At 39.7% G+C, this 23663-nt stretch overlaps 1 protein-coding gene across 1 annotated transcript in view; it reads right to left on the minus strand.

Annotated features, from left to right (window-relative positions):
• VPS50 (VPS50 subunit of EARP/GARPII complex) overlaps positions 1-23663 on the minus strand; it is a 337660-nt gene that overhangs the window by 71322 nt on the left and 242675 nt on the right.

Genomic DNA, 23663 nt, shown 5'->3' on the forward strand with positions numbered 1-23663 from the left:
CTCCTTTGGAACTCCTCAAACCCTAAACTCCTCCAGATCCTCCCCAAAACTGAAACTATCATTCCTTCTACAAAAGGTATATCCCGCGCAGGAAAACTAAGAACATCTCTCCCCCTTTAGAATCACAGAACTCTGGAACAACTTCATCTCCCCGCTCAGAAATTCAAACTCCCTACAACTCTTCCGCAAACACCTGAAAACTTGGCTCTTTTCAAAAATCTAACACCTCCCGCTCTCCTGGTACCTTGACCTCTCTCTACCCTCTTAGTTCCTTTCCTATTACCCTTCTTCTTCTGGAGTTCCTTTCGATCCTAATTCTGTAAACCGTGCGGAGCTCTACGCTTGCGGAGATGGCGCGGTATACAAACCTAAGGTTTAGTTTAGTATTTCGGTACTTAGTGTCCTCAAAACACTATCACTAATCATTTCTTTAGCAATACCAGATGCAAACAGCGCTGTACATTAATACACAGGAGACAGTTCCTGCTAGTGAAAGCTTAATTGTGACAAACAGGACAAAAAGAGAAAAGAAAATAAATACCCTATATTTCAGCCTCCTATATATTTCATTTAAAGCTGTTTTGTTTAAATGGAAGGGTTAAAAGGCCATTTCTTTCAATGGAAGAAGGTAAATAGTGGAACGCCATAAGGAATCTGAACTGGGACCTGTACTATTTAACATATTTATAAATGATCTAGAAATGGAAATGATGAGTGAAGAGATTACATTTGCATATGACATGAAACTAATCAAAGTTGTTAAATCGCAAGTGAACTGTGAGAAATTGCAGAAGGTCCTTAGGAAAATTGGAAGACTAGGCATTGAAATGGCAAATTAAATTTAATATGGACAAAATGAAAAGTGATACACATTGGGAAGAATAATCCAAATCGTAGGGCTCCTTTTACAAAGGCGCGCTGGCGGGGTTAATGTGCGCGTCTTTTTCATCACGCGCTAACCTTCGCGCTGGCCAAAAACTACCGCCAACTTAAAAGGAGGCGGTAGCGGCTAGCGCGTCCAGCGGTTTAGCGTGAGGTTATTACGTGCGTTTAAAACGCTAACGCGCCTTTGTAAAAGGAGCCCATAGTTATTTGATGCTAGGTACGAAATTAAGAGTCCCATCCAAGAAAAAGATCTAGGGTGTCATTTTCTCAGTGTGTGGTGGCATCCTGAAAAGCAAATAGAATGTTAGCCATTTAGTCATCTTGAAGCATTCGTTCAGTGTAGCAGCAGGAACACGGGCAGTGAGTCGTAAGGATTATATGAAGAAGACCATCACAGAGAAGGAGATTTGAAATTGAAGCTGAAACTTTAGACTGAAGTCAATGTTTTTTATTTTTTTCCAGTTATATCTAATTATTTTTTAATCTTATTCAATTGTTTTGCCATTTGTTTTGTTGTTCTTGTTCTACTTCTACTATTTAAATTTCCCCAGAATTCCTTGTTCAACAGTTCCTCCTTCTGCATCTATACCTTTCTCTCCTCTCTTCTGCCTCCCAAAGTACTTAATTCAATACAATCTTGTTAGAATGTTTATTTTCTTAATCTTTCCTCTATCTGTACTTTTCACTTTTTCTATTACTCTTTAGGTACTTTAGTTAGATTGTGAGCCTTCGGGACAGTGAGGGAATTTTTCTAAGTACCTTCCTTACTTATAATTTTAATGTATATTTTCTGTAACCGCTTAGAACCTAAGGGATGTAGCGGTATATAAGAAATAAATTACATTACATTACATTATTTAAAGGGATACAAATTAAGACAGAGAACATTATAATGCCTTCTGTATTACTCCGTGGCACAACTTCATCTTGAGTACTGCATGCAATTCTGGTTGCTGCATCTGAATAAAGATATAGCAGAATTAGGAAAGGCTGAAGAGAGAGAAGCCAAAATGTTTAAGGGGATGGAAACTCCTCTCATATGAAGGCTATGCTAGGGCTCTTCTGCTTGGAGAAGAGACATTCGATGGGGGATATGATAGATGTCTACAAAATCCTGAGTACAGTGGGGTGGACCTGAATCAACTGATTACTCTTTTAAAATGTATAAAGATGAGGGGCATATCATGAAGGTACAAGGAAATACTTTTTAAATGACTAGGGGAAATATTTTTTCACTCAATGAATAGTTCAACTCTGGAACTCATTGCCGGAGTTACAGCTGTTGGCATATCTGGGTTTAATTAAGGTTTGGACAAGCTTCTGGTGGGAAATTCCACAAATTGCTACAAGGGTAAATCAAAAAGTAAAGGCAAAACACAGTTAATAGCTTTAATAGAAGTAACTGTGAGCAATTGAATATATCACTTTTCTACATAGTCCCCATCCAAAACAACACATTTGCTGTATTATTTTAACCAGCTTCTGCATTCCTGCAGAGAAGTTTATCGGTTGCTCCCAAAGCCAAGTGAGGCACCGCTTCCTTTACTTATCTTTTGTCTTTTGCTCTCGGGTCACAGTGATGCACCCATGTCTCATTCATCAGTGACAGATCTCTCCAGAATACTTGAATCTTCTTCATACCATCTCAGGAACTGGGTTGCAACCTCCACACGCTGCTGCTTGTGCAGATCAGTAAGCTGTTTGGGAACCCATCATGTGCGCACACTTTCCTGTATCACAAGTCATCATGCATTATGGCAAATGCAGATCCATAGCTGATATCCAAATTTTGCAGCCAAATGAGACACCGTTATCCGTCGGTCTTCTCTAATCAAGGCATCTGCCCTTGTATGCACGATGTTGATGGGCGACCAGAACAACCTTCATTGTTTACACATGTTCTTCCCACTTTAAACCTTTTAACACACTCATAAACCTTTCGTTGATTCATGGTATTATGTCCATACTGAGTCACTATTTGGTGGTGAATTTCTACAGGTTGTTCTTTGATGATGCAATCTTGCAATGGAGCATCCATGTTTCTGACCTCGTGGCTGCCAAATGCCTAAAGGCCGAGCGCAGCTTTGTGTGTGGATGAACTATCCAACTGGCAATGTTCGAGTACATATGTTGCATTTTGCTAGCTCTCTTCTGGTTATTGCGTAAATTAAAAATTGCCTTTAGATATGGAAAAAAGCCACTACCTAGCCCTGAGGATGGTAGCATTGAATCTTGCTGCTCTTGGAATTTTGCCAGGGTACTTCTCATACAAACTGTTTGAAGCAGGATACTGGGTTAGATGAACCATCGGTCTTGACCAGTATGTTCTTATGTCAAGGCAACCGATAAAATCATTGCATACAGTACAATAGGTGTGCCCCAAATTATTGAAAGAAACCTGAACACTTTGGTCCATGATAAGTCGCTATTATTTACATGCATTTGATATTAAGTATTTATATTATTTTAAGTATCTGTCCAGTGTCCATGAACAAGTTTCAAATATCAACACTTCATTTCAAAATAAATGATATTTAGATATCGACAATGAAAGCATGATGTTCTCCACTCTCAGGCTGTATTCTCAAGTGCTTATCTGTGTAGCTTGGTAGTGAAGAAAATGTTTATCTCTGAAACCAAAATCTAAAAAGCAATTGCTCTGACTTACCCTCTTAGCACTACTTTAGCAAAGAACTATTGATTTTTGAAGAGCTGGTCAGAGTACTGATTGAAAGCTATATAAATGTCATACACTTTAGAAATACAACATCTCTCCTGCTTCAAAATAAAGTGACATCTTTCTGCCAACAAAAAAAAGCCCCCTTTGCTATTGTTATACTGGGATTCATAACATGTGGGAAAGCATTTTCTCACTAATGTGAGAGTGAGTAAAATCTGTCCTGTAGCAGTGGACTTTAAAAATTTTCAAGGTCAATTACATAGTAAATAGTCAAAGTACCAAGGTAAAATGGCTTGATGAAAATCACTCTCACGGTAATTAAAAGCATGCATCCAGCACTCTTCACTCTCACACCCTCCAGGTCCAGGAGCATTTCATACTCTTAACTCTCCAAATATCCAGCCAGTACCCCATACTCATATCCCCCAAATCTAGCAGCCACCCTTCACTCACCATCCCCAAAGTCCAGCAGCATTCCTCATTCTACTCACCCTCCCCCCCCCCCCACACACACACATACCCAGCAATAGCTCTTACTCTCCACCGAAGTCCAGGAACACTATTTCTCAATCCCTCCATCCCCCACTCCAACAGCCACCGTATCTTGGGAACCTCTGCACAAGAAGACCACCATGCCTTTGCCATCCATGCTTACCTGTTCGGTGTAGAAGAAAAGCTGCTGCCACCAATTCTGTATGCTGATCCGGCATGGGACCTTGAGCTTCTGCACATGCTCAAGGCCTGCCAGCTTCAGACTTCTCTGAGAATCTTGGAGGGGCAGGAGGCGGCAGGCCTTGAGCATGCGCAGATGCTCAAGGCCCCATGCCGGATCAGCATTGGCAGCAACAGCTTTACTTCAAAACTGAATGGGTAAGCATGTTGCCTACGGGGCAGGGGGATGCTCATGGAGGGCAATTGTAGAGATCATCTTGGGGTTGGGAGGATAGAAGTGCCGTTTTTCATCGGGGGAGGGAGGCAGGGGGTTGTGGCAGTGGTGTATAACTATGTGCTGGTGATCATCGGGGGTTAAAGAGAGAATAGCAGCCTCAGAGATTGGGTGATGGCTCCCATTTTTTGGACCCAAAATCTTGGTTTATATTTGAGTATATATGGTGGGTTATTTACCACATCTTAGTTAAAAGGCATGAAAGATTACCCTGACAAATAAGAAAAATAATTTGAAGGTGACAAACATTCTTGGAAATCGTTCCAATCATCATAGGTGGTATGGAAAAGTTAAAGGGAAATTTCACATCAGTGTAATCTTCCAACTTTGGCACATTGCAGCAAATAAGCACATGCTAGATAATATGCATTGGCTACTTTGGAAAACAGGATTTTGGGCTTAGTGCCGATTCCCATGGTTACCTTTGGAGCCAGATTTACACCTGCTGAAACCTGGTATAAATGCTGTTATCTAAGTTAGGAGTGCCGAGGCCGTATTCTATAATTATGTGCGCAACTTTCTGGAGTGCCCCTGACACACCCTTGGACATGCCCCTTTTACAGCTACATGCTGAGTTAGGCGCCAAGCTTTGTAGAATAGCGTGCAGCCTGATGCATGCACAAATTTTAATAAATACCAATTATTCTCAATAATTAGTTGTTAGCATCCAATTATTGATAGATAAGGGCTCATTCCTCTCATTGCTCAATTAACTTGCATGTTCTTCTTGGGTGCATACACAAATTTGGGCATGCATATATAGAATCCAAGGGTTAATGTAAAAGAAGTATAAACAAGTAAACAATATAAAGAATAATTCTACAGAATGTGGATTATTTGCTGACATTCCTTATTTACATACATACAATGGGGAGTTATATCCTAAGCACCTTGATGAAACATTCATTCCTGCTCATACTGGAAAAACAGACTGCATAGTTTCAGCCAGGCTGCATTAAGGTAGCTAGGTAATGTGGGAGATGAGGTTCAATGGACTGCCTGGGTTAAAGATGTAACTACTGGAAATGAAAAGAAGTTATGGGGGACAGACAGCAGGGCTGGCATTAGAGGGGCCATGACAGAAGGGCTACAAAACTGACTGAATCTGAAGAAAGATGTCTGCTAGCTGGCTAAAGACCCTCTCTCAAATGTCTGTTCTGAGCCTCAGAATGTCTATCATCAAACAAACAAAAATAAAAACTCTAGAGAACAGAAAGGTAAGGACAAAAAAGGGGAGGAAGATAATGGCCAAGGACACAGAAAGGAGAGGGAAAGGCTGATTAAGGAGGGAAAGAAGAGAGGAAGCAAGAGGTTGAGTGGGAAAGAAAAAACATATGAATTCTATCCTTTTCCTTGCCTTAAAAAAAATGCAAAATTAACTAAACAAAATAAGTAATGAAGGAATCACCCAAAATGGTACATTATAATAGAAATGTATTTTTTCACAGTTATTAAATGTTTTGACTGGCACCTATATATTGTACTATCTAAATATTTGTCACCCTAGATAACATATCAGGTAGCTATAAATAATACTAAAATGGTCTCAAATGTAAGGTCTCTTCTAAAATTATATTTTTACATTACAATTATCTGTGATTGAATGAATTAATGATGTTCTTTCTATTAAATTGAAAGAAAGAGTAACCAGAGCATTTATAACCCCACCATTCCAATCCTCCTAATTATTATGGATCATCACAGATGCTCATTATAATTTGTATTTAAACAACATGAGATTGCCTTATAAAATCTAACATGCATTTGTTTAAAAATTAATTTGACAGCTGTTTCTTTATCATTAATGAAACAGAAAACTAAGATACTGTGCAGAACATGGGAAAATACTGGGCTGTGCTCCAAATACAGTAAAAAAAAATATATGGGGAGTACATGAAGACTTATGAAATTAAGACATTTGGGGTTTTAATTCTTAGAATTTCTATAATTGCTTCTTCAAGTTGAACAAGCAGAGTATGTTGTGTAAATTAATGAAACAAATTCCTACTTTAACGCATTCTGGATTGAATTTTTTTAGATAGCACTATGTGAAAGATGTACACAGGGGTATAGATTTTTACAAGGCATTACTGTATATAAGGCATACAATCGCATTTTGTTCTTTAACATATCACTATATATCCCAAATTTTTCCTAATTTTTCACATATACTTTGTTACAAAAAAACAGAAATGACATAGCAACATAATAAAATAGTAAGTGATGGCAAATAAAAGCATGCATGGTCCAACCAGTCTGCTCAAAGCACTGGTATGGAATATGCCTTCTGGATCTTATTTATTTATTTTAAAAATTTCTATCCTGCTTAAATCCTAAGTGGGTAACAAAAGATACATATATAAATACAAACTCTACAAATTTCTCAACAATAAGACTATGTCATAAAATTCATCATCTAATATCAATACTTATGGAAATACTCCATCTTTTGATTTAAAACAATCAAAAAAGGCTCTCACAAACAGGCACGTCCTTAGTGATTTTTTAAACATTTTGAAGTCTGCACATAGGGCTCTTTTTACGAAGATGCATTAGGGCCTTAATGCGCGGAATAATGCGCGCTAAATGCCGCGTGCTCTAGCTGCTACGCCTCCTCTTGAGCAGGCAGTAGTTTTTCAGCTAGCGCACGCTAATCTGGTGTGTGTGTTAAAACCGCTAGCGCACCTTCGTAAAGGAGCCCCAAAGTCTCAGTGTATCACTCATTGAGTTCCAAAGTCCTTGACCCTGCTACAGCATTGCTGGGTTTTTTTTTTTGTAATGTACATCCTGGTTTCTCTCCTCAATCACCTTCTTTTTTTTTCTCTCTATTATTTATTTAAAAATCATAGCAAGCAATACAGTTGCGCAGGTAACACGAACAAATGTAATTTACAGGCAAGTAACTTTTAACAAGAAACAACACAGTTCTTCTTAGACCCCAATATAAAGTCAAAGGGGAGGGGAGGAATCCAGTTAAAGGACTTATAACAATTAGAAGTAAAAATAATCAAGGAAATGGCTTTAGTGTGAAACTCCTCCTCTCGTATGTAATAACATCCACTTATTCCCTGACAATCTTTTTCATGTTTAGAAAGCTCCTGAGGTTGTTCTGGAACAAAGAAGGTATATTTCGTCTCTGAATATTTAATGAGGCATTTACATGGATATGCCAATTTAAAAGTAGCCCCCCAAGTCCTTCACCTCTTGCCTCATAAGCAGAAATAATTTCCTCCTTTCTTGTGTCTCTTTATTAACATCGGGGTAGACCCAAAATACGCTGTCCCATGAAAGGAGACTGAGCTTTACGAAAATATAGCTTCAATACAGCATTGTGATTCTGCTGAAATACAAATGAAGCAAGCAGGGTAGCTCCCTCCTCAATTTTCATAGTAGTTGTTTCTAAAATGTCAGAAAGATTTCCCAAATCAAGTAGTTAGAAAATTAAGAGTAGTCCAGAATACTGCTGTTCGCCTCATTTATGGCTTTAAAAAAAATGGGAGCATATTACTCCTTTCTATCAAAAATTGCACTGGCTGCCAGTGGAATCTAGAGTTATGTTTAAGTTTTCATGTATTTGTTACAAAGTAGTTTTTGGTATGTCACCAGGCTACTTGCTCCCTCATTTTTCTTTGAGTCACTTTAACAAGAATACATGGAGAGTACATCTGTTTACTTACCCTTCCATAAAATCTTGTCATTACAAGAGGTTCCTCGAGAAAACGTTTTCATTTCAGGCCGCCAAAATAAATACGCGGCTCGGCAAAATGATGTGAAAAGCTTCTTCTTATTTAGATTTTAGAAAATTGCTAAAGACACAACTATTCAACAGGCTGGTATCTTAACGTTCTTTACTTTTCAACATATCTTTCTAATTTTATTCACATGTTTATTTTATCTTGATGTATTTATTAGAATTGTATGTATTGCTTTCCTGTTGTTAGCCGCTTAGAACCTTCCCGGTATGGCGGCAATATAAATAAATAATAATTATTATTATTAGTTGATCCGTAACTCCTTGGATTGTTCCTGGTGTTTCGCTCCCTGTCTGCTTTTTAGGACCCGGCAGGTAATAAATTTTATTTAGAGGAGGAATAGCTTCGGGAACGAAGCCCAATATTTGCTGAAGGTAATTCCTAAACATTTCAACAGAGGAAATGTCCAACATTTTGGGGAAATTTAAGAATCTCAAGTTTAAACGTCTATTACGATTCTCTAATTGCTCTATTTTCCCGTGGATTAACAATTTATCCTTAATTAAACTATCATTAACAGCTTTTAGAGCAGTCATTTCTTGATTCATTTTCAGATTTAATCTCCTTTAGTGATTTTGTTAGTCTACCTTTTTCACCAATGTCGAGGTCTCCTCAGAAGTTTTCCGAATAGTTCCCTCCAACCTCTGGAGCATTTTCCACACATCAAGCAGGGTTACCTCCATGGGGGTCAATAAAGTATCTTCTGCCCCTAGCTGACTTTCAAGACCCGCAGCAACGAACTCCATCTCGCTCCCCTCCATGGAGAGGACTCCCGCAACCACCTCGGTATTGGGGCCGCTCCGAAGCGCAGACGCATCAGCCACAGGGTATGGAAGAACTACTGGGTCTGGAGGCAAGAGTGAAACTTCCGGCTCAAGGGTGGCGCCTAAGTCCCGGGACGCTGACTTCAGTGAGCCTCGCGGTCCAAAAGAGAGGGGTGTTCTGGTGGCAAAATCCTGGCAGTACGAGGTCTGTGTGTCATTCAAAGTTCACAGGCCCTAGGAGACCTTTAAGTCAGTCCCTTTAAATTTGTCACCACTGTTGCAATGCAGGACTGGCAATGAATGAGAAATTTTGTGCATAATGCCACAACTGGTAAAAAGTGAGAAATTAAACATGACATTTTAAGGCATGAAAATGATTCAAGTGCTCATTTGTATCTTCTAGCTAAGTATCTAAAAATTTGTGCTAACCTACAGACATTTTCATGGGTTAGTATGAGGCCCCCATAGTTTCTTAATGATCACTTTGGGGCTCATAATCGAAAGAGAAAAATGTCCAAAAACCGGCCTAAGTCAACACTCGGACGATCATCAGTCAAAAACGTCCAAGTGTCGATAATAAAACCGGGTTTTGAACGTATTTATAAACAACCTAGGTCTTCATAGTGCCATTGAACGACCATAGATAAACGAGGCATGTCAGGAGGAGTGTCGAGGGCGGGATTTGGGCGGGACGTGGGCAGGCTTAGATTTAGTCGTACTGCATGTATAACCGAAAGTTATACAGCACAGGATCGACGGAACTTGGACATTTAAAACATGGTCTAAGTCACAAAAACTCACCTAAAGTGACCAGATAAGCACTTCAAACACATAATACAGACCCCCCCACACACACACACTACCCCAATGATCACTGACCCCCCTCCCTAAAAATATTAATCACAACTTGAAAATTGTGCCTCCAGAACATCATCACCTGGCAGCCTGGCACAGGAAAGCCTAGTCGTGCTGCACAGAGACGTCTTAAGCCATCTTGGGGGTGGGTTAGGGACCCATGGAGAGGAGGACCCATTCCTAAAAAGCCCCTGTAATCACTACATTGATACTGAAACATGTGCATCTCCCCAAAACCCTTTTTTTCTGGCATATAAGTGGCTCCTGCAGCCATAAGGGCTATTGGAGTGGTAGATAAGTAGGCCTAGGAAATTCTGGAGGTGGTTTGGGGGCTCACCATGACCTATAAGAGAGCTGTAGTGAGATGAAGACATGGCACCCTTTTTGTGAAGTTCACAGAAGTGCCCTGTAAGGTACCCCACTATTTAGGTGCCATTTCTGGGTGTTCAGTCCATCACTTTGCAGACTCCTCCCACGTCCAACAGGGCTTGTTCTAGGCATTTTTGACTTGGACGAAAATGTGGTATAAAGATGGACGATTTAGTGACTTGGATGATCAGATTGCCAGGACGTATACTTAGATGATTTTCGAAATGAAAAAAAATTTGGACGTCCTAAGCTGTTTTTTTTACTTTGGATGACTTGCGACTTAGATGAAAATGGACTTAGACGTTCCTTTTGATTATGCTCCTCTAAGTACCTAGTAACTGAACCCTGTACAGTAAACCTTGGATTGCAAGTAACTTGGTTTACCAGTGTTTTGCAAGAGAAGCAAAACATTTTATTAAATTTTAACTTGATATACAAGCAATGTCTTGCAATACAAGTACATACAGTATACACACGTCATATCATCACAACTGAGCCGATGGTTCTTCTCTCTCTGACGCTGCAGTAGTGTTGTGACTGTACTAAATGGATGAGGTCTTGCAATACAAGTACGTATAGTATTTTGTATTAAAGTTTTGGGATTGTGGAACGAATTGTCTGAGTTTCCATTATTTCCTATGGGGAAATTTGCTTTGATATACGAGTGTTTTGGATTACAAGCATGCTTCTGGAACGAATTATGCTCGCAAACCAAGGTTTTACTGTAGTTTATTACTCATTGCTGTATGTATAATGTCTCTTATTGGTGAAGTACTTTGGTACAGTGACACCATGTCATTTAAATATAAAATGCATTATTTAAACCAGTAACATATAGGCCCTCTTTTACTAAGGTGCGCTAACACAGTGGCTCCCAACCCTGTCCTGGAGGACCACCAGGCCAGTCGGGTTTTCAGGATAGCCCTAATGAATATGCATGGAGCAGGTTTGCATGCCTGGCACCTCCATTATATGCAGATCTCTCTCATGCATATTCATTAGGGCTATCCAGAAAACCCGACTGGCCTGGTGGTCCTCCAGGACAGGGTTGGGAGTCACTGCGTTAACACGATTTAGCGCACGCTAAACGCTAATATAGAAACATAGAAGATGACGGCAGAAAAGGGCTACAGCTCATCAAGTCTGCCCACTCTGCTTACCCCACCCCCTGTCTATGCCTAATGACTCAATTTCCTTATCTTGACCCTCGTAGGGATCCCACATGGGTATCCCATTTATTCTTAAAGTCTGGCACGCTGTCTGCCTCGATCACCTGCACTGGAAGCTTGTTCCAATGATCAACCACTCTCTCTGTGAAGAAATACTTTCTGGTGTCGCCATGAAATTTCCCGCCCCTGAGTTTGAGCGGGTGCCCTCTTGTGGCCGAGGGTCCCATTGAGAAAGAAAATATCATCTTCCACTTCGTGCATATTAGTGTAAGGAAGCATTAGCGTTTAGCGCACCTTAGTAAAAGAGGGGGATAACGATTTGATATATTATCACATTTGGTTTAACTTATTTTTTCTTTCTGAACCAATAGAATGATTGGGATCAGCTCTACGTGAAAACTGCACAGGAGAGTTGGAAAGAATTCCATAAGCCATGATGTACGCAGATGCTTTCCCCACTTGTATATTCTGTAAAACTGTTTCTCTAGATAATATTGCAAACCCACAACCATAGTAATATAGTAGATGACGGCAGATAAAGACCCAAATGGTCCATCCAGTCTGCCCAACCTAACCAAACTCTTTTTCCAAAATCCACTTTGCTGATGCAACATATGTGGCGTTTCAATGCTTCACTTCCTGACAATTTGCACAAAGCATTCAGTGCTTAGGTAGTAGTAAGAATATGATTGAGGCCAAGATCTGATAAAAAGTCTATTTTATACAAATTGAAGATGTCGGCACATCACGAAAATGCACTGCAGCTTTGATTTCTACTATTATGTTTCTAAATTGATAAGCTGCATCAGTAAATGAATGAAATTATTAGGGCCCGAGATTTTAATTTTAAAGAAATGGATTCGAAACATTCCATCTGTTGCTACTGGTGTATTCAATACTGCTTCAAAATCAGTTATAAAATATTTAAATCAGCAGGATATGGGTTTTAGTCTAGCAATTTTCCCCAGGGCTATATATTAGCTAAGTATCAGCAAATGTTACATGAAAAAAACTAACCTTTTATTGTAGAGTGCACTAATCTGGATTCAAAATATTCTTGGAAAATGGAATACAACAGCAATGAAAACCCTAATATGCATCCTTAATATCAAACTACTTAAACATAACAGGTTTGCTGCATAATCAACAAATGATCAAGTTCAAGGTTGAAGCAGGAATACCAAAAGGAAAGAGAACCATGGCAACAACTTTCAACTTCAGAAAATGAAACTATGAAGCAATGAGAAAAATGGTAAGGAAGAAACTTAGGAACACTTCCAAGAAATGGAGGATGGTAGAACATGCCTAGTCTTTTTTCAAGGAGACGGTGAGCGAGGCGCAAAATCTGTACATCCCCAGATTCAGAAAGGGGAGCAAAAACAGTCGAATAAAGGACCCGATATGGATGACTAAAATATTGAAGGACGCGATAAGTAATAAGAAAAATTCATTCAGGAGATGGAAAAAAGACAAAACTGAAGGGAACTGGAAAGAGCACAGGAAGTATCAAAAAGAATGTCACCGTGTGGTTCGAAAAGCCAAAAGAGAGTATGAAGAGAGGTTAGCCAGGGAGGCTCGAAATTTCAAACCTTTCTTCAGATATGTTAAAGGGAAACAGTCGGCTAGGGAGGAGGTGGGACCACTGGACGACGGAGACAGAAAGGGAGTTGTGAAGGAGGAGAAAGAAATCGCTGAAAAACTTAACATGTTCTTTTCGTCTGTATTTACAAACGAAGACACAACCAACATACCGGAATCTGAGCAATTCTTCAATGGAAATCAAGAAGAAAGAATTAACATTAATGGAAGTGAGCCTTGAAGATGTACGCAGGCAGATAGATAAACTAAAAATTGACAAATCCCCAGGTCCGGACGGAATCCATCCAAGGGTTCTGAAGGAACTAAAGGAGGAGATAACAGAATTACTGCAGCAAATATGCAACCTATCCCTGAAGACAGGCGTGATCCCGGAGGATTGGAAGACGGCCCATCTCTAAAAAGGGATCAAGAGGTGACCCGGGAAACTACAGACCGGTGAGTCTGACCTCAGTTCCGGGAAAAATGGCAGAAGCACTGATAAAAGAAAACATCGATGAACACTTGGAAAGAAACAAACTTCTGATAACCAGCCAACATGGTTTCTGCAGGGGGAGATCGTGCCTAACTAACTTACTACACTTCTTCGAAGGAATTAACAAACAGATGGACAGAGGTGACCCCATAGATATCATATACCTTGATTTCCAAAAAGCCTTTGACAAGATGCCTCATGAACGATTACTCTGGAAACTGAAGAACCATGGAGTGGACGGAGACGTACATAGATGGATCAGAAACTGGTTGGCGGGTAGGAAACAGAGGGTAGGGGGAAGGGCCACTACTCGGACTGGAGGAGGGTTACGAGTGGTGTTCTGCAGGGCTCGGTGCTCGGGCCGCTATTTAATAAAGACTCTGAGGAATTGCAAAGAGACTTGAACAAACTAGGGGAATGGGCGACAAAATGGCAAATGAAGTTCAACGTTGAGAAATGTAAAGTATTGCATGTGGGAAGCAGAAACCCGAGTTACAACTATACGATGGGAGGGATGTTATTGAATGAGAGTACCCAAGAGAGGGACTTGGGGGTAATGGTGGACAGGTCAATGAAGCCGACGGCACAGTGCGCAGCAGCTGCTAAGAGAGCAAATAGAATACTAGGTATAATCAAGAAGGGTATTACAACCAGGACAAAAGAAGTTATCCTGCCGCTGTATCGGGCGAAGGTGTGCCCACACCTGGAATACTGCGTCCAGTTTTGGTCGCCATACCTTAAGAAGACTATGGCATTACTCGAGAGAGTTCAGAGAAGAGCGACACGTCTGATAAAAGGGATGGAAAACCTTTCATACGCTGAGAGATTGGAGAAACTGGGTCTCTTTTCCCTGGAGAAGAGGAGACTTAGAGGGGATATGATAGAAACTTATAAGATCATGAGGGGCATAGAGAGAGTAGAGAGGGACAGATTCTTCAAACTTTCAAAAAATAAAAGAACAAGAGGGCATTTGGAAAAGTTGAAAGGGGACAGATTCAATACAAATGCCAGGAAGTTCTTCTTTACCCAACGTGTGGTGGACACCTGGAATGCACTTCCAGAGGACGTTATACGGCAGAGTACAGTACTGGGATTTAAGAAAGGATTGGACAATTTCCTGCTGGAAAAGGGAATAGAAGGGTATAAATAGAGGATTACTGCTCAGGTCCTGGACCTGTTGGGGCCGCTGCGTGAGCGGACTGCTGGGCAAGATGGACCTCAGATCTGACCCAGCAGAGGCATTGCTTATGTTCTTATGAACTACTGTATATACTCGATATAAACCAAGATTTTTGGTCCAAAAAAAAGGCAAAAATGGGGGTCTCAGTTTATATTCGAGTCTAATCTCTCCATGCCACTGATGACCAGCATTTTTTCTTCAACCCCACACCTCGCCTTCCTGCAGTAATCCTCATTGCTTCCATCCCCCGCAGCAACCAACATTTCTTTCGAGTCCCCCTTTCCGCCAACATCACAGCAGCCAACATTTCCTGCCTATCCCACTCCCCTGATCATCTGATAATCAGCTCTTCACTTACTGGCATTTGCTTTCCAGGCAGATACTGACAAAGTTATGCACGCCATTAGGTGTCAATGCACAACCAATGAAGCAAAAAAAATGAAGTGCTGCGGGACGCATTCAGGCATCCCATAGTAACTCTAAAATCTACATGCGCTAACTACATGAAAAATAATTTTTAAATTTTATTTTGAGGGGGCGCTCCGGCACTAACCAGTTAGTGCATCTCTACATTACCATGTGCTAACTGGTTAGCGCATGGCTATCACGAGAGCCATTACCACCTACAAAACAGGTGGTTCTTCGTGCTCATGTGGTAATTTTTACAAAACAGACATGCGCTAATATCAACATTAATACATGATTATTAATGCAGAAAAATACAAAAAAGTCATTTTTATGGCTGTGGTTAAAATGGCCTTAGCATAAGTGAAAGACCCACAGAAGTGGTTACGGTTACTTGTACTGCAGTTTAGTAAAAGAACCCCTAAATTATTGTAATATTATTATGTATTCATTATGCTAATCCCTTTCTGACTAACACTGGGTTTTACTAAAGGGCACTACATGTTTTTAGCATGGGCCAGCGAGGTAAATGCTCCAACACTCCTAGGAATTCTATGAGCATCAGAGCATTTACCTTGCCAGCCTGCACTAAAAACATCTAGCGGCATTTAGGAAAACCCAGCAGTAGCTTTTAGTGCGGGCTGGTGAGGTAAATGCTCCGACACTCATAGGCCTGTGCTAAAAACCTCCAGAACTATTTAGTAAAGGAGCCCTAAATTAATAGATTCATTTGTATTAATATTAAGATATTACAGTACTAGCACTTTGTACAAAGACAATTTATGTATCACAGATGGATTCAGCCTGTGTGTGTGTATGTCTTTGCTCTAAGATATTGTAAAAGACAATTTATTTATTTTTTTGCTAATGTTTATGTGTACTAGAAGAGATGAGAAAGCACAATGATTCCTTAAGATGAATGGTATAATTTCAGTAAGACACAGAGCAATAGTACCAATCACTGTAAGAATACAATCCTGTTTACTAAATTTTGGAAAAATCATAGGCATGTAAATTTTTGCACTCCTTTGTCTCCTCATATATAGCAGAAAGTTATCGCCATATTGAATCTTTTATGTTCAGTATCTACTTATACCATCACAAAAGACTGAGGTCCAGGTTTGCCAAGCCAGAGGAAACTTTCAATATAAGACAGAAATGAAAGGCTGAAACTCCTGGCATCAATGTTTTTAGCAGTCTTATGCCAGTAGTCTAGAAACAGCTGCTTACTGCAGACTCCCTAGGATAAAGGCCTTCAGGCATGAACATTACTTTGTGAATGCATTTGTGAGATTGACTTTACAGGAGTAATGGAACAATACAATCTGCAGCCCAGACATGATGTCCCAGGAGGTATGCTGTCTGCCTGGTGCCAAAATTCATGATGTTACAGAGGAAGGCTACTAAAATGGTGTGTGGTCTTCGTCATAAGGTGTATGGCAGGGCTGCCCAAGTCCGGTCTTCGAAATCTACCGGCAGGCCAGGTTTTCAGGATATCCACAATGAACATGCATGAGAGAGATTTGCATACCAAGAAGGAAGTGCAGGCAAATCTCTCATATGTATATTCATTATGGATATCCTGAAAATCTGGCCTGCCAGTAGATCTCGAGGACCGGACTTGGGCAGCCCTGGTGTATGGGGTCAGACTTAAAGATCTCAATATGTATACTTTGGAGGATAGGCAGGAGAGGGGAGATATGATAGAGACATTTAAGTACTGACGTGGCATAAAAGCGCATGAGTCGTCTTTTTCATTTGAAAGGAAGTTCTGGAATGAGAGTGCTTAGGATGAAGTTTAGAGGTGATAGGCTCAGGAGTAATCTAACAAAAAGCTTTTTTACAGAAAGGGTGGTAGATGCGTGGAACAGTCTCCTGGAAGAGGTGGTGGAGACAGAGACTGTGTCTGAATTCAAGAAAGCATGGGACAGGCACATGGGATCTCTTAAAAGAGAAGAGATAATGGTTACCACGGATGGGCAGTCTGGATGGGCCATTTGGCCTTTACCTGCCATCATATTTCTATGTTTCTGTGTAAAGCTATAGATAACATCCTAGGTATTGATGATGCAAATAGTTAAGAGGCACAAGCAGCTTTAGTAAAACTGCTCCCATTACTTCATTGGCTTAATAACATCCTCTATACCTGAAAGTTATCATATACTTGGCTAGAGGAGAGAAATAATAAGCTTGGTGTGATGTTCTAGGCCAGTGTTTCCTAACCCTGTCCTAGAAGACCACCAGCCAGTTGGGTTTTGGGGATAACCCTAATGAATATGCATGAGAGAGATTTGTATATAATAGAGGTGAAAGGCATGCAAATTTGCTCCATGCATATTCATTAGGGCTATCCTGAAAACCTTACTGGCTGGGTTGGGAACCACTGTTCTAGGCACTTTGACTGTTCATATATAGTATTTGAAACTGAAATAAGATGATCCACTACAAGTAATAGTTCAAAAGAAAACTGCTAACAAGATGAAAGATATTCATTACTAAAGACAAATTCCTATAGTGTTATTTGTAAACAAGTTATTCATGCAAGTAAAGCTTTCTTTTCCACTGCTGACTAATATGATTTCTCTAAGTAGTGAAAACTAGAGATAACAAAAAGAGTACAATCATGTAATTGAGTGAGCTATGTATTACTGGCATAGGTTTTGACTGACAGAAGATATGCGATCAAAATGAATGGGGAATTGTCCCATTCATGAATTCAATATTGAGGGGTCCCCGATTTCACCTATTTTGTTTAATATCTTTGGGGTCTTTTTACTAAAGCATGCTAACAAATTTATCCATTTTACAAAAAAAAACGACTGGTGCGCTGAATGCTCTGCACTGCTCCAATGCTCATAGGACCTCTATGACCATCGGAGAAGTGCAGAGCATTCAGCGCACCGGTGCTAAAAACCTCTTCCATGCTTTTGTAAAATAGAGGGGGGTGGGGTAGTGCTTGTTAACGAATTACTGTGTGTTAAGTGCCATGCAGCCCATAGGTATAAAATGGACTGCACAGCACAGCATTTAGTGCATGCTAATTATCATGTCTTATTAAAAAGACCTCTTTATGATTTTTTTTTTTTAAGGTTTAATTACATTGGAACAAGACAAAATTTTTGTACTGTGTTGCATTTTATTGCAGTAATAAGAACATTGGGTGGTGACACATGCATTAAAATTAAATATGAACCAATCAAGAGGCCATCTGCCGATTGACATTAAAGCTAAAGTATTATGCATTAGTTTGGATACTTCTCTATCAATAGAACCACAGGTAAATCATTTGTATAAGTTTTTCTTTAGACTTGGTTAACTCAGAACAATTTGTTCATGTTTCCTATTCATATATAGAATTAAATAGAAATAAAACAAAAGGAATAAAGGTAATCCCTTTTTTATTGGACTAACTGGAAGATCATCGTGATCGACCGGTAGATCGTGAAGGCAACGCGAGTCGATCGCATTGCCTTCACGTTCTACTTGCTTCCCGACTCAGAAGCGCCGATCAACCTTTTGGGCACCCCTGTTGTAACATGTTAGATTTCAGGAAACTCAATATACTTTCTTCGAGCAGTGCCTCCATTGCCTTTCCAACTACCAAGTAAGGCTTACCGGCCTATAATTTCTCACTTTTTTTGTCTCCACTTTTGGAGACATCCACCCTTCTCCAATCCCGTGGAACCCACCTACCTCACCCCCCTTCTCCAAGAAAGGAAAATCCTCAGTCAGGAAATTGAGTGGGAATTTCCCAATGAATTTCTAGCCTCATTCCCACCAGAATTTAAAATCATGACTAACAGACTTTTTTGCCAAAAATGTAAACGTATTTTCCTGCCCAAATTTAAATTTTTGACCAACGGACTTTCCCACCTCAGTTTCCTGCCCAAATCACCTCAAACCCCAGCCAATCAAGTATGAGGACAAACTATAAGACATGCTGCAGACCTCGCAGTATACCCTGAAGAAAGCCACTGCACCATGGAAGAAATGTCAGTTCCCATTTATTCAGGTGTAACAAGACCTGGATAACTGCAACAATCATAACGCCAGGCGAGGAAGCCTAAAAGAATATTTGTTTTTTGAAGACTATGTTTTTGTTTGCTATGTTATTAGTGAGCTATATTTCTTGAATCTGTGTGGTTATAAGAGATATATTCATAACTGCTTATTTGTTTGCTGGTTCCTAGTATTGTAATATTCATGCTGTATTTGTTTCAATAAAAGACATTGTTAAATTAAAAAAGAAGAAAGAGAAATAGAGAAGAATAAATCTGAACTGTTCCAATTCAAGATATAGATGTTTAGGGCCCCAGAATCAGGCTTCTCAGCTGTAGAGTCCCAATTCAGATTTTTAGGTGCCAGGGACCGTGAAGCAAAACAAACCAAACCAGTATATTCATTTTAACAAAGCACAAGGATGCCTCCCAATACTTGTTACTAGCAATTACTATGTGAGGCATAGATGTCCTGTTGTCTACTGCAAGCAGTAATCTCAGATAGTCACTGTGTTGTGTTAACAACCAGTTTTACTTTTTATTTTCAAAACGCAATCCAAACAAGATCTAACCCAAATGCTTTGTTTGCAGAAAATAAGAATTTCTTTAATTTACAAGGACATAAAGGGGTCCATTTACTAAGAAGTGGTTAAAAGTGGCCTTAGTGTGCCCTTAAGCGGGTCTTTCCCACACATGCTAAGGTCATTTCTACCACAACCACAAAAATGCCTTTTTTCTGGCTTTTTTGCATCAATGTTCATGGGCTAATGTAGCCATTAGTGTGTGGCCATTTTTAAAATACTACATGAGCACTTACCCCCTACCCATTTTATAGGTGGTAAGGGCTCTCATGTAATCCAAGCATTACCATTTAGGGGCTCATAATTAAAACTTAATGTCTGAAAACCCGCCCAAGCCGGCACTTGGATGACCTAAAAGACAGATATAAGTGCAAAAAAGGTATTCAAAATGACCACTACAGAGACAAAGTAAAGACCCCCACATACTCCCCCCAGTGTTCACTGACTCCTTTCACCCCCCACAAAGGTCAGAATAAAAAAGTACATACCTGTCTCCAGAACATCAGCACCTGGTATAGGAAAGCCTAGTAGAGTTGCACAAAGGTGTCTTAAATAGCCTGGGGGAGCTAGTGAACCATAGAGAGGAAGACCCAGGCCCGTACAGCCACTCTAACCACTACATTTATGGTGGATCATGTTGCCCACCAACCCCCCCCCTCAAAAAAAACCCCAAAAACCTACTCTGCTTGCCATATAGGTACCACCTGCAGCCATAAGGGTTACTGGGTTGCAGACAGGTAGGTATAGTGGGTTTTGGGGGGCTCACCATAACCTATAAGGAAGTTCTGGTGAGATGTTAATCTGGCACCCTATTTGTGAAGTTCACAGCAGTGCCCCAATGCTCTGTTGCCATGTCTGGGTGGTCAGTCCATTACAAGATTGGCCCCTCCCACGTCCAAATGGTCTTGTTCTGAGCATTTGGGACTTGGACAAATTTTTGGTTGAAAATGTGATATAAACATAGACAATCCTGGCTTGTCTGGATGAACAATAGCCTGGATATCCAGATAGATAATTAAAAAAAAAAAAATTATTCTAGACGTATTTTTTCGATAATGGCCATTTTCACTACTGCAACTTTGGGCATTTAGCGCAATACGTCCATATCGGATTTAGAAGTATGTTTTGATTATGCCCCTCTTAGTGTGTGGCAATGCAGATGTGCTAACTGGTCAGCCAAGGAATGTTCTCTCCCTCTCTTGACAAACCTCCTCAAAAAAATAGAGAAATTATTTTGCAAGCGGTTAGCACACACAGATTTCCAGTAACCACTTTTTGCTACAGTAGATGCAAATTAGATGCCTAATGCAACTTTATTAAAAAGATCCCAGATAGATATAATAATGCACAGGTGCATATACTAATACAAAAAGGATTACTAATCCCTATGTAAAAACAACAAACTCATAAAAACCTGTTTGTGCAGAAGTTTTGTCTACTTGACTGCACACTTAGAAGGAAAAAAGAATCCGGTACAAGTCCCTATGCCAATTCATTTTAAGATGCCATCTGTAAAACATGATCAAGTTTCCTCCTTGCTCATCAGACAGAACTTAGTTACTGCTTCAAACTAATTATGGAACAGAAGATCAGTAATGTATGCATGAACAGGGAAAACTGTTAGTAAAACAGAGGATTTTAATTGAGAGAAATAACTTCCAAAATATACAGAGTTCCAAAACTAAAAAACCACTGCCAGAAATGTGATAAGAGCTGCATCATTACCTAGCACTTTTCTACTCTCATCCTATTCTTATTACAAGTCAGTAAAAGCAGAGAAACGTGAAATCTGGAGATAGGTTCTGTTTCCTTTCATTCTGTTGCACTGCACATTAACTTTTCTGGTTTTAGGAGGATACATCAGTGGTTGTTAAAACGTAAAATATTTTTAAGTTTGTGAAGCAAAGTTTTTACTATTCCCAAAGGAATACGCCAGGAAGGAGAACTATAAATATTTGGTGAGTTACAAGAGTGAAGGCAGCTCAGCGTAGATACTCAATATGGTTGGAGAGTCTGCATTACAAGCCTCTATTACAGCAATCTTTACTATTTTTGAAGCAGCAACCACATTAGCAAAAAGACTTCAACCTGAAAGCCTGGACTTGTAACAGATAAAGCAGATGATGCCCAGATCCTTGGGCAATAAAGGAGGAAGTTCCCTCTCTAATGATGTGGCCAGTCAAACTGCTCAGGTGTACTCAGAGCAAATAAAACGGGTAAATAAAACGAAGTTTGATTCTTGTCCTAGACCCTCTATCTCCCCCCTCAACCCATCTTGTTTTTCCCCAATACACATTCTCCCTCAACCCTGTTCCAATCATTCTCAACTAGTACCTGCCTTTTCTTCCAGGGGAGGGGCCTTGGGTGTCTGAGCCAATCAGGGCCTTAAGCTCTTCCCAGTGTATCCCAGGATGCACCGGGCAGGGGGCTTAAGGCCTTGATTGGCACTAAAATATATATTCTCACATAGTGCATATAAACAGTGCATGATAAAGTACTTCATCTTAATGGTCAAGACTACCCGATTATTAAATCTATCAAAATTCTGGGAGTCACACTAGACTGACATTTAACACTAGCAGAACACACGGAACTTAGTGGTACAAAAATGCTTTTTTACATTATGGAAATTAAGAACCATAAAAAAAATATTTTGATCCTTTATCCTTCAGACTATTGATGCAGGCATTAGTTTTATCTATTCTTTAGACTATTGTAACATCATCTGTTTAGGAGCACCTGAAAAAATTCTCTGGAAAAGGATAATTCAGATAATAGCTGTTCGATTGATTTTTGATTTAAAAAAAGAATGACCAATTAGATCCATATTATCATTTACTTCATTGGATGCCTTTGGAGGCAAGAGTATTATTCAAATTTTCCTGTATCTGCTTTAAGCTGATATTGGGATTGTCTCCAGCTTACCTTTTTCCTCATTTTTGATGCTGCATAGACCATCAAGAAAAACTAGAAACTTCTACTTATTTGCTTATCCAAAAATTAATGGGTGTAGATATAAGACCTTCTTAGATTAGGACCCTAGCATTTCAGCTAGGTAGGCAACAATCTTGGTTAGGTAAATGTATTCAACAAGCTATGTTATCCTTTTGCTGTTTTCAGAAATTAATTAAGACCACTTTGTTCGATAAGTTTATTACTTAATTGAGAGTTTTATTATTGAAATTCTATTTTACAAATATTTTGTATTTTTACTGCATTATTATATTTCGCTGATTGTCAGCTCTTTTTAGTGTAAACTGCCTAGAACTTTTGGTGATGGCGGTATAAAAGAATAAAGTTATTATTATTTCAAAATGAAAATAAATATTGAGCACTTATCTGAATAAATCAATAAAGAGACTCAGTGCTCCCCGAATGCTTCTCTGCTGCTTCCCCCACTTGACACAGACCCAGTATGGTCTCTCTGCTTCCCCCCTCCCCATCGACCCAGCCTCTGCTTTTTTGGTTGCTTCCCAGGCCCACCCACGCACTCTACAATGCTCAAATGTCTTTCTATATAGCATGGGCAATGCCGCAAAACTGCCCCAGCTGAGGCTGCAGAGCAAGCCCCTCTGACTCATCCTGCACTCTATGGACTCAACTTCCAGTTTCAGCAGAGTGGGACAAGTCAGAAGGCCTTGCTCTGGAAACTGCGTTAAGCTTTACTAGTAATCTTTTTTCTTTTTATACTAAGAGATCTCTCTGTCTTTCTTACTTGTTTCTCCAGTGTTATGGTGTGGTCTAAGGAAGAGTTATAATGGTTTAATCTTTATATGATCTATAGTTTATTATGTTTGTATTTTTCTTGTGAAATTTTGATGATAATCATATATATTCTTTAACAATTGTGCTCTATATTGCTGTGTCAAGAGGATTCTTGTATATTAATTTGAAATGCAAATAATATAAAAAAAAAAAAGAAGAAGAAGGCATGCTCTGGAGCAGAACTCAGGTGGTGCCTTGAGTTCCTGCAATTTTTTGATCATGCGAGAATCACAGCAGCAATTT

Source organism: Geotrypetes seraphini, chromosome 2, assembly GCF_902459505.1.
Source record: "Geotrypetes seraphini chromosome 2, aGeoSer1.1, whole genome shotgun sequence".
NCBI classification, from domain to species: domain Eukaryota; kingdom Metazoa; phylum Chordata; class Amphibia; order Gymnophiona; family Dermophiidae; genus Geotrypetes; species Geotrypetes seraphini.